Genomic DNA, 11,291 nt, shown 5'->3' on the forward strand with positions numbered 1-11,291 from the left:
GCAAAACGGAAACCATGGAATGAAAGAGCTCGGGTTTAGCTCCTACCTGGTCCAGACGGCGCCGAGAATCGTCCACAGAATCTCCCAAAATCAGCTGATGAAAATCAAGGGGAAAGAGGCACCTCCAAAGCTCCAACAAACTAAGTTCAAATGAAATGGTAAAATGAGAGGTAAAAACACTTTTTAATTGCTTTTTACGTAGTTCAAAGTAAAATATTAGCGTTTTAATCTCATTTTCAAGCAAATGTTATTCATTTCTAACTAGTTTCATGTAGCAATTGAAAATACAGTACTATCTTTGAAAAACAAAGCTATTTATGGTAAAAAATCAAAACAAGACCATCTCTTCGAGCAGTTTTAGCACATAGTTCATGCTCGTTAAAAAATAAACATAATACCGAGCAAGTGTTTCAATCTGCGTTTAAGCTCGTTAAAAAATGAACTATCCTCCGGTAAATAACCACCGTGAATGTAACATTATCAGCCATTAAAGCCTTGATTGTGTTTGCACCGTCACCTCCACTTTTCCATTGGCCGATCATTCACCTCCATTTGATTGTTTACCCATTTTGAGGAACAGCTGCGAAGAGTGATTTCACTAGCCATCCTTGTGACATTGCCGTGATTGGAAGATTCCAACCCTTACCTGGAATTAGCTGCTACCCATTTTATCACTCGTTCCTCAAAAGACGAGTCTTCTTTAAGCTCTTTTCTTCTGTCTCATAAAACATGAAAAGATTGCCGAGTTCTGGCCTTCCAGCTCGTTAAAGCGACCGGAAGTGCTATCCCTCCTCTAGATTTTAATCTTTTTGGACCTGAGGGATTATTGCACAAAAAGATCGAGCGCTTGTTTTGTTCGGCTCGTTAAAACTATCGAAAATTCATCCCATCTGTATTGTTTTATACTTTTTTGGACTTAAGGGATTAGATGACGAAAAAGGAATTTCGGAGTTACCTTTACGTACCTTTTCAGACTCTCTAAAAATGAAAAGGACCGAGTTATCTTTGTCGTTAAACTCGTTAAAAACATTAATAGCGACAAACTTGTCTTTAGACGAGAACAAGTTTCACTATCGCTAGGCTCGTTAAAACATAGCGATGGGTTTGCCCGAAGGGCAAATTATAGAACAAGCATATGTTATCCTCCTCAAGCTTGACAAAAATAAAGAGGTACTGGTCAGCAATGACTGGGGAAAAATTGGGAAGAAACTCAAAGAATCTTTATTGGTAGCAAGTCGCTCTTGAACATGACACTTCCACTCCGTGCCTGAGTCGGGTTGGGTTGTTTCATTCACCGGTCACATCACCATGGTCTCTCCATACCATCCACATTTGGGGTAAATGCTACCAATCCATCACATAAGTGTCGCCGACATGTTCAAGAGAAGTCATCCAAAAAAGTCACCCGTGTCCCATCCACTACCATACATTATAATTCATTCTTTCATGACCGCCACCCTGAACCATATATCATCAGATTGTTTTCACCTCCATCAAAATCATTTGCTCCGTTCCGTGTCATTGATGTGGGATTCATCAAGGCCCTCCTTTGACGGATCGCTTCTTGTCGACATCAGCTCATTATCCAAGAAGTTGATCTGGGAACACCCCATTCAGTACTTTGAAGCTTGCATGCCTCAATGGCAAGTTTCTCACTTCCGGTGACAGGTATACATCAATGACCTTCGACCGAAAGATTTTGCGTGGTGTTCGATGCCAAGTCCTTTATTCACACCACGTGAATTGTACTGCAGTACCTTGAGGGTCATCATCCTTATCGGTGATTCCTCTCGTGCTTGTTAACAGTTTACATCATTGACTGGTAATCAAGCGATGTCTTTCCATGTTCGACTTCAAAACATTTTTCATATGGATCGACTTGTACTTTGAGTGAAGATCGGACGAGATTGAAGACCCCGGATCTAGTTTCATCCATCCGGGCTGCGATATATATTCAGGAAAAATAAAGACATTGACATGTACAACATTGCAGCACAGATGATCATCCTACCAAAAGGATGATGACTTCATCAGAATCATCAGTTTACCATCAGACGATTGTCTGTCCTATGTACATAAAAATGAATTTATGAAGCTGAGCATGGGAATGCCCGCCTCAGCTAGATCATGAAAACAGTATGAAAATAATGTATTGTATTGTATCTTATTACAGGTCTCCTCCCAGCATTGAAAGAACTTCGGATCCTCCTAATAAAGCATTTCACCCGATAAACGACCTCATACTTTAGGGGGCAACTGTTATAGATATTTTTGTGCCTTACAGCTCTAAGCATGAAATGTCCATAATCCAAGGGATCCAAAGTCCCTAAAAGTGTTGTTCCTACCCCTAGAGGAACAAGGTCAACCAATGACAGCTTCTCCCAGAAGTTCTCCACCAAAAACTACTCAGAACCAGTCAAATCAGGATCATTTCAGCTGCTCCACTAGCTACCTGCGTTGCATAGCACCCAAGTACACTAGCTAGGTGCGTCGTAACGCACCTAAATGCACTACCAGGGTGCGCTGAGCGGGAAATGCCAAATGGCAATGTCATTCCGCGAGGTGGACAGACCATGGAAGCTTCCAGAATCTTCCTCGATGACACTTGCCTCACTGAGTTCGACCAAGGATGAGTAAGAGGCTCTCAGCCTCCAAGTGGAAGCAAGAACTGACAGAGAGAAGCCACAAGTCAAAACATAAGCTGACTCATCCTCTCTGCTTACATCTATATATGGATCCCTCATCCCAGAGATCCGAAGGCTGGAATTTTGTACTTTGCAGAGAATTGCTGTTGGTTTTGAGATTGAGATTAGTGCATTGGGTGATTTATGCTTTGTTGGAGGTGAGGAAGGGATTCCTTTGCTGGGAGGTAGATGCTGGATCGAGACTCACTTGGTTGTATCTCCTCCTGGATCTTCTTGTTATATCAATAAAACTATTTGAGTTTCTCCTACATGCTTGTGTATTAATGATGTTTTGTTATATTTGCATGTTTAGCTTAAATCTGATCCTAAGCTGGTTATGAATGTAAATCTATGTCTTCTTGTAGTTTTCCTCTTCTGTGATCTTGCAGGAACTTGGTGAAGCTGGGCAAGTAAGGGAGCAGGTAGTTGGAAGCTGTCAAAGAGGAGAGCGATTGGATCAACAAACTAGCGCAAGACACAGGTTAGTTCATCCTTCCTCTTCATTTACATTTCATAAAGAAGAATACGAAAGTAGTTTTCCTTGTTTGTTGCTAAGGCACTGTCACACCTTAGAGTGGGATAGGGGCGTTCTGAGTAGATACTTTTCCCAACAACACTGTGACTACGGGACTGCGGGGTATCCGACCATTGCTTGTCGGGACCATGTGCGGGATGCGGGACTGCTGTGACTGCGGGGTTTCCAAGATGCGGGATGCGGGACCTACGGGATTACTGTGACTATGAGACTGCGAGGTCGCCAAGATGCAGGATGCGGGATCTGCAGGGTGCAGGATTGTGGGGTCGTTGATATGCGATTTTCCCTCATACTTAGTCATTTTCTTGGTTTTTAAGGCTTTCCAAGTGTGATATTCAACATGCTCTAACTTCTGATCTAGAATTCCATTCTTGGACTTCTATATACCATTGGAAATATATTTCTGACCACTTGTCAATGGAGAGGACCCAATTTAGCTATGATATATTTTGTGGCCTAGGAAATTGGCTCCAAATTTCATTTTTCTTTGGAAACCATGACCAATTGAAACCCACGATGGAGTGAGTGACAACATTGGCTCCAACTTGGGATAGTGCCTTGCTGGCAAGCTGTTGAGGACCTGCAAACCAGTAGCTTTCCTTCCATTGGGCATGGAGTCATTTTTAAACTATAATTCTGGATTGTAGATTTCTGTGGTGTGGTTTTTTAGAATCTGAATTCAGATATTCCATAGTTTTCATTTTTGCTTTTTCGACGTTTCAAGTCTAGAATTTCAGATGAGAGCCACACTGAAGAAGAAATCAACTACTTAAAATGCCTGCAATTATATTATTAGTTTTGTTTTTATTGTTTTCAGATTTGGCTTTTTGAATGGCTTTGAAGATATCTTTATTATTGTATCCTAGTTTGGAGAATGTTCCTTTTAAGTAGTTGATTTCTTCTTCAGTTTGGCTCTCATATGAAATTATAGACTCGAAACGTCGACAAAGCAAAAATGAAAACTATGGAATATCCGAATTCAGATTCTAAAAAATATAATTCTGTGAAAAAGGACTTTTTTGATAATAAACTGAAAAATTCAAAGAACAATTTCAATACACACAAAGAATATTTACGATGAGCAAGAGAGAGATATCTCTAATTTTGAAAATAAAATTTTAGGAACTGACCATTTATAGGTAGTTTTAGTGGTTCACCATCCAATTTTTCAAGCATGTAAGTGTTATTTCCCTTTCTTCTACAATCTTGAAGGGGCCAAACCATAGCATATCAAATTTCCCATGTTTTCCTTTGTCTTCTCGTCGGACATCCCACCCGAGAACTAAATCTCCTTGCTGAAGAGGTATGTCCTTAGAATTATTGTCAAACATAGATCTCATCCTTTGTGGTAGTTTGACAATTTGATCCTCACTTGTTCTCTATTCTTGTGAAGCTCCACCAGCTGATTTATCCTTCTAGTCAAGGTGCTTGGTTCTTCCTCAGCTTCTACTGACATTGCTAATTGGATCGAGAAGACAACAACCTTGCCATATACTAGCTGAAAAGGTGATTTCCCAGTGGATCATTTAGGCATTACACGGCTAGCCCACATAGCAAAATTTAGTTGGGAGTCCCAGTTCCTTTGATTTTTAGTGATGGTCTTCTTTAGATCCCTCACCACAGTTTTATTAGAAGATTCAACCAAGCCATTCTCTTGAGGGTAGTTTGTAGTGGAGTGTCTAATAATGATATTGAATTTATGGCAGAAGTTGGTGAAATTTGCAGATTTGAATACCCATGCATTATTAGTGATGATTTTAAAAGGACACCCAAAGCAAGATAATATGTTCTCCTCCGTGAATTTTATCACCACTGAGTCAATAACATTTCTAGCTGGGATAACATCTACCCACTTAGTGAAATAGTTTGATCTGAAAATGGGGCACTAAAGGCTTCTTGTCAGGCTTACAAGAACCTCTCCCACTTCCAAAGGTTATATATTCCCAATATCTTATGATTAACCAACTGCGGAATTAATAATGCTTGAAATCAGTGTATGCTTGTGTTTGGTTTTAACTGTTAAGTGCTTTAAGTTCACTTGCTTATGCTGATATAAAATACATATAATAGTAAATAGAACAACAAATAAGCAACAAATGCAATGCAGCAATAAGCAATAACACATAACAACAATATAATATGGAGTTCACCCAAAACTCTTGGGCTACATCTCCTTGAGCTCTAGTCAACTTGACTAGGCTCTCTGGGATTATGGAAAAGTCCTTTTACAAGCTCCACGCTCAACTCCACTGGTTTACACTGAACATAACGGGCTTAGAACACCATCTTATCCCTGGCTCTGAAGCTCTCCGACTTTCTAGCTTTGGCTCTGGCTTTGGATCTCGGCTTTGGCTTTGGCTTTGGCTCGTGGCTCTGGTTTTGGCTCTAGCTCTGGCTCTGGTTTTGGCTCTGGCTCTCTCTCTCGGCCTCTGCGTGGCTTTGTAGTCCACTTTACCTCCAAATGACTCTTAGCAACCTTCCAGCGACCATTTTCAGTTCTCTAGCTCCCTCGGCAACCTTCAGCTACCTTCAACATTTGTTCTCTCTGCATTTTTATCATGCATCGGTTACAGTCCTCCATCATTGAAGAACCTGACTCTTTCCTCAGAAGAATCCTTTTACAAATGGAAAAGAATAGGCTGCCAGGAGAACCTGGTCATTTTGCTTCCTCTGGCCGTGTCAGCAAAATAACGGAAATACATAGGAAACACATGCAAAACACATCATGGGCCTTTAGCTCAGACTTCAAATATTATGGAATCGGCCCTGTAAACCTATCGGTTCCATCCAAATATCGCTTATCACTATCACATGATGTAATGGCCAAAAAAACCCAATACTTGGATAATACACAAAAAATCCGAAAATACAGATTTCAAAACTTATGAAATCACGCCCATAATTCGTATCGGGTCCACCTTTTTATCTGCGTATCACAAGTTGCAATCACAATGGGCATTGGCCCTGGTATCGAGGGTTCGTTGATCGCCGATCATCGATTTTGCCGATCATTATCGGCCCCATCGCTATATCTCATCTCGCTATCGCAATGGCCCCGAGGGTCTTCCCTTTGGTCATGCCGATCTTTGATCCACCGATCACATCCTGACCATTGATCCGCGACCGCTAATCCAATAGCGACAGTACGTTTTGGGCGCGTAACTTGCACGTGGATTAACCGCCCAAAAAAGTGGTTTCCTCTCTCCTTCGTTGTGCCATGCGTCAACCAATGTATGGAGTCGGGCGGAGCCAGTCCAATACCGTTTACTGCCTGAGGCCTGCCCGAAATACCGCTTACTTCCCCTTCCTTTCGGAACTCAAAAGGTTTTCCTGTTTGGTTTATAAATCTGTCGGGTCTGCTGAAGGCCTTTGCGCCTGTTTTAAGTCCTTTCCCTTTGTTTATTGCGATGCGATCAAGAATTTTGATGTGATGGGTTCTAAGGGTTTTTATGTTGAAAAAAACATTTTCCCTTAAGTCCCATTTATATAAGAATTTACCTCCTTTTCAAAGGACAAAGGCAAACTTCTTTTTGCGATAACTTCTTCATCTGAAGTCCATTTTAGCCCATTCAAGTTGTAGTAGATTCAGAATGAAAATATCTATGCAATGGGGCTATTTCCAAGAGCATCCTTGGACTTTCATTTTCTTCTATGAGGAACACTTTAGACTTAGAAGTCTATTCTAGATCCATTTTGCGTCATGAGTTGCTGTTAAAATCCATTTGTGTTGGCCACTGGATGGTGGGTTTATTTCTCCAATGAAGTCCAGTCCTGACTATCTAAAAGGCTCCTCTACATGAACAAGAATCAGGGGGAGAGGAGCAAACTTCTATCTTTCAGCCAACAATTGGCATTTCTGGCACGACCTGACCTAGGAATAAACATCTTCAAACAATGTGGGCCAATAGAATCCCGCCTTAAGGATTTTATGTGCTGTCGTCTTCCAACTATAGTGTCCTCCACAGACTCCCTCGTGGAAATACTCAATCACTTCATGGGTTTCTCCCTCAACCAAACATAGTAGTAATACCCCCATCGGGTCCTTCTAGTATAATAGTCCATTTGATATAATGTATTTCTGTGCCTACAATCTCAAACTTCAGTATTTAGATCTATCCAGTCCTAATGGACATCTTAGGAATAAGAGGTAATGAACAATGTTCTTATACCTAGGCGATCCCTCATATTTGGCATATATCTTCTGCTTAGCCATTTTAATTTTGCTTTGGTGATCCTCTAGTCTGCCTTCCTATGTGATCAGGTTTATCCCTAGAGATTGGCAGTTGGATTCAAATAAAATATTGGCTAACCCCTAGCCTTTAATGAGCTTGGTAGGATTTATTTCTAGCTCATATTCTTGTATTTTAGCTATCCATCTGCCCCTCTTTCCTTCGCTATCTCCTTGCACTAGGATGTCCTTGACTGTAGTCGTTGGGATGAATGCTGTGATTTCCAATTGCAACACATACATACGAAATGACTTCAGCGCCTTGACCAATGCATAGGTCTGTTTCTCCAATATATTATACTTCAGCTCAACATCCCTTAGGACTTGGATGAAAAAGGCAATGGGATGCTCGTAACCTTCTTTATTTTTTTGTAACAACATAACAACAATCGTATGTGGAGAGGCAAAAGAAAATATGTAGAAAGGCACTCAATAGTCGGAGCTGACTAGCACTGGGGCCTCAGCCAAAGCTTCTTTGATTCTAGTGAAAGAATCATGGGGACATAGCTCCACTTGACTTCATTCTCCTTCTTGAGCATGTCGGTAATACCTTTTACTATCTCAGCATAATTGGGTATGAATCACCTTAAGAAATTATCCTTCCTGAAAAGGCTTGGACTTCTTTCTTGTTTCTGGAAAGGGAATATGGCTGATGGCTTTGTCTCATTCAAGATCAATCTTTACTACTTCCTGTGCTACTATGTATCTAAGAAGCTTCCCCTCACTTAGGGAAAACTGAGTTTTCTTAGGATTCAGAGAGAGGCTACACCTCCTGCACTTCTCAAAGGTGAGCTTTAAATGGAGGAAATGCTCTTCATCAGTCTTAAAAAATACTATGATGTCTTCTAAGTAGACTACCATGAATTTATCTTGCTCACCTATGAAAGCTATGTCCATACCTCTATGAAATGTGCCCCCTGCATTTACCAATCCGAATGGCATGCAGGCGTACATGAATGTTCCCCACAGGGTGGTGAAAGAATTTTTCTGGTCCTCAGGGTGGAATGCCACTTGGTTATATCCAGAGAATCCGTCCATCATGGACATTCTGGCTGCACCCACTACCTTCTACAATATGTTATCCATCTTGGGAAGAGGATAGTTATCTTTTAGAGACGCCCTGTCTAGATTATGAAAATCCACCCATAGCCTTATCTCTCCGTTCTCTTTTCGGATAGGGACCAGATTAGCTAGCCACTCAGAGTATCTTAAAGGTATTATGATCTTGGCTTGCAACAACTTCCTTACCTCATTTTCAATGGAGGGGAGTAAGAGTGGATTTAATTGTCTGAGTTTCTGTTTGCATGGATTTATCCCACTCTTCAAAGGAATCTTATGCTAAATAATATTAATATCAAATGATTTCAAATCATCATAAGACCAAGCAAATACATCTTCGTAAGTTTTGAATAGATCTAACTACCTCTGTTTGTATTGCAAGGGGATTCCTTTGGACAACCTGATCGTCTGGGCTTCCTCCTCTGATTTGATGTTGCAGTCTTCTACTTGTTCATCCTTCTCTGGGGCAATTTGTTTGGAAGCTATGTCATCTTTATTAAATAGTCTTTCTAATGGAACAAGTCCACGAGGGATGGTGTTCCCTTTTAGTTGAAATTTTTTTTGCCCAACCACTGTGTCTTTCCATGAAGTGGCTTCTTGGTATGCTTCTTCTTCTTCTTGATCGATGGTAGAGTGGGTAAACTCCCCAACAAATTCTATGAATATTTTCACCTGCTCATCATCTTTGAATACCTGCCAGTGTTTGACATTATCAGGTATTGAAGGCCTATGTATGAATTCTATCTCATATATGAGGAGTGGATTTTGTGGGGGCCTGAAAGTTCTTGCAGCTACTGCAAGAGAGTCAGCCATCTTGTTTTCTTTCCTAGGAAGAAATTGGATGTTAAAGGCCAGGAAGAAATTTTCGATTAAGTCCCACACTTCATTTCGATACGTCCTCAACTTGGGGTGTTTGGCTTGGCATTGGTCTCAGATATGCCTTACGACTAGCTCAGAGTCTCCATAGACCGATAGAAATTCAATGTTCATATTTCTTTCCATTTGTAACCCAAGGAGCAATGCTTCGTACTTTACCACATTATTGGTCGCCAAAAATTCAAGCTTGAATGAGAGGGGTATCATGCTGCCTTCTGGAGATACCAACAATATTCCAGCTCCATTTCCCTCTTTTGAGTTTGCTCCGTCAAAATACAATTTCCATACTTAGTTTTCATTTAAGTGCTAGTATTTCAACTGCCTTGTCAGGTGTATTGATGCTTCTTCTAAGAGGTTCTCATCTTCTTCTAAGAATAGGAATGATAGGTCTCTTTATTTCCATGAGTTGGGGAGTTTTCTGATCCTTTAGCCGAGGTCACAGTTTTCACAAATTTGGATTCTCTGTACAACCTCCTTTGCTTGCCTCCAAAAGTGGGAATTATGGAATAAGTCAGATCGAGCTTGATAAAGCCATCCACCTTGGAACCCCAAGATTTGGATAAGAGAATTCCAAAATGAGGAGGTATATCAGCCACCACTATGTCCATTACCACACTTTTCATCAGGATCTGAGCCATGTTTACCACCAGATCCTTTATCATGCCTAGGCACTTGAATCTCTTGGAGTCAAAGGAGTACAAGTCCTTGTATGGTCTAGTGATCTCCAAACACAACTGTTCCATTACTGATAATGGGATGAGGTTGTGTGAGGCCTTAGAATCCAGTATGCAATTATGCAACAAAAGGTCATGGATCAGCAAAGTCACATAGAAAGGCGTAGTAAAAGGGTCCAACTCTTCCACATGCGGTCTGAAAACAACCATGGGCCTCTCCTCTTGGAGGTTCAAACTATCCTGGGTTGGTGCTAAAGTGACTGGATGCATGAATTGAGAGACCTAAGCTTTGTAATTAGGTTGTTTTAGGAGCTCAGTTAGGGGAACAAGAATTTTTACCTTTTCAAGCTCCTTCTGGAGATTGAATGTGGGTTGGGCCTTTTTCTGTATCTCCTGGCTCTGTTCTTTCTCCCTTCCCACTAGCAGTTGTCAGCAGAATAGGTGACCGCTTTTCTGTGTGCCCCTTAGGACCATTGCTCTCCTTATTTGCAGAGACTCCTGTCTTGGGTGGGTCAGGATGGAGCTTACCTTTCCCTTTGTTTGGTGCTGGAGGAACCACTTGGGGAGCAACTTCCCCTTCCTATTCTGGTTCTATTGTCTTCTTCTTTGAAGATCTTATATTATACTTACGTTGGCGATGTGTTTGCATGAACTATACAAACTATTTGCAATAATAATACATATATTCCTCATTTGATATTGCTTCTTTATCATGTCTGGCCTCCTCGTGAGCCATATTCTCATGTTCTCCTTCAGCAAAAGCAGAATATATATTTCCCTACATCTCCTGTGTATGCGACGATTGTTTGTCGACACCATCTTCCAAGTATAAGGGATGAGGGATCTGATCAAGCTGTTCCTTTCTCTCCCTTGGAAGTAGTTGGAGTGGAGGTCTTCAATATTACGTGTTATAGCACCAGTTGTTGACTTGAGCATTCTTTCTGGAGAGGTTCTTATTCTCAATTTCAAGATTTCCAACCTTTTGTGATAAAATCTTGATGAGTTTTTCCAGATCATCCTATTTCAGGTTTGATGATTCTCCATATCTATCATAGGAGTATGCCTCTTCTTTCCCTCTTTTGGTTTCAGTAAGTTCTTGCTTTACCCTTGATTCCCCTGCCAAGACCAGATTTTCTTCCACTTTGAGAGCATCAATCTGAAGTTTGTCTAGAGTGAGAGACTTCCTTTCTCTCAAGGTAAAACCAACGTCAGACTCAAAAGCTCCCAAGAAAACC

This window comes from Pinus tabuliformis, chromosome 4_2 (assembly GCF_031772625.1).
Source record: "Pinus tabuliformis cultivar Carrire ecotype Pingquan chromosome 4_2, CPIR1, whole genome shotgun sequence".
Classification (NCBI taxonomy): Eukaryota; Viridiplantae; Streptophyta; class Pinopsida; order Pinales; family Pinaceae; genus Pinus; species Pinus tabuliformis.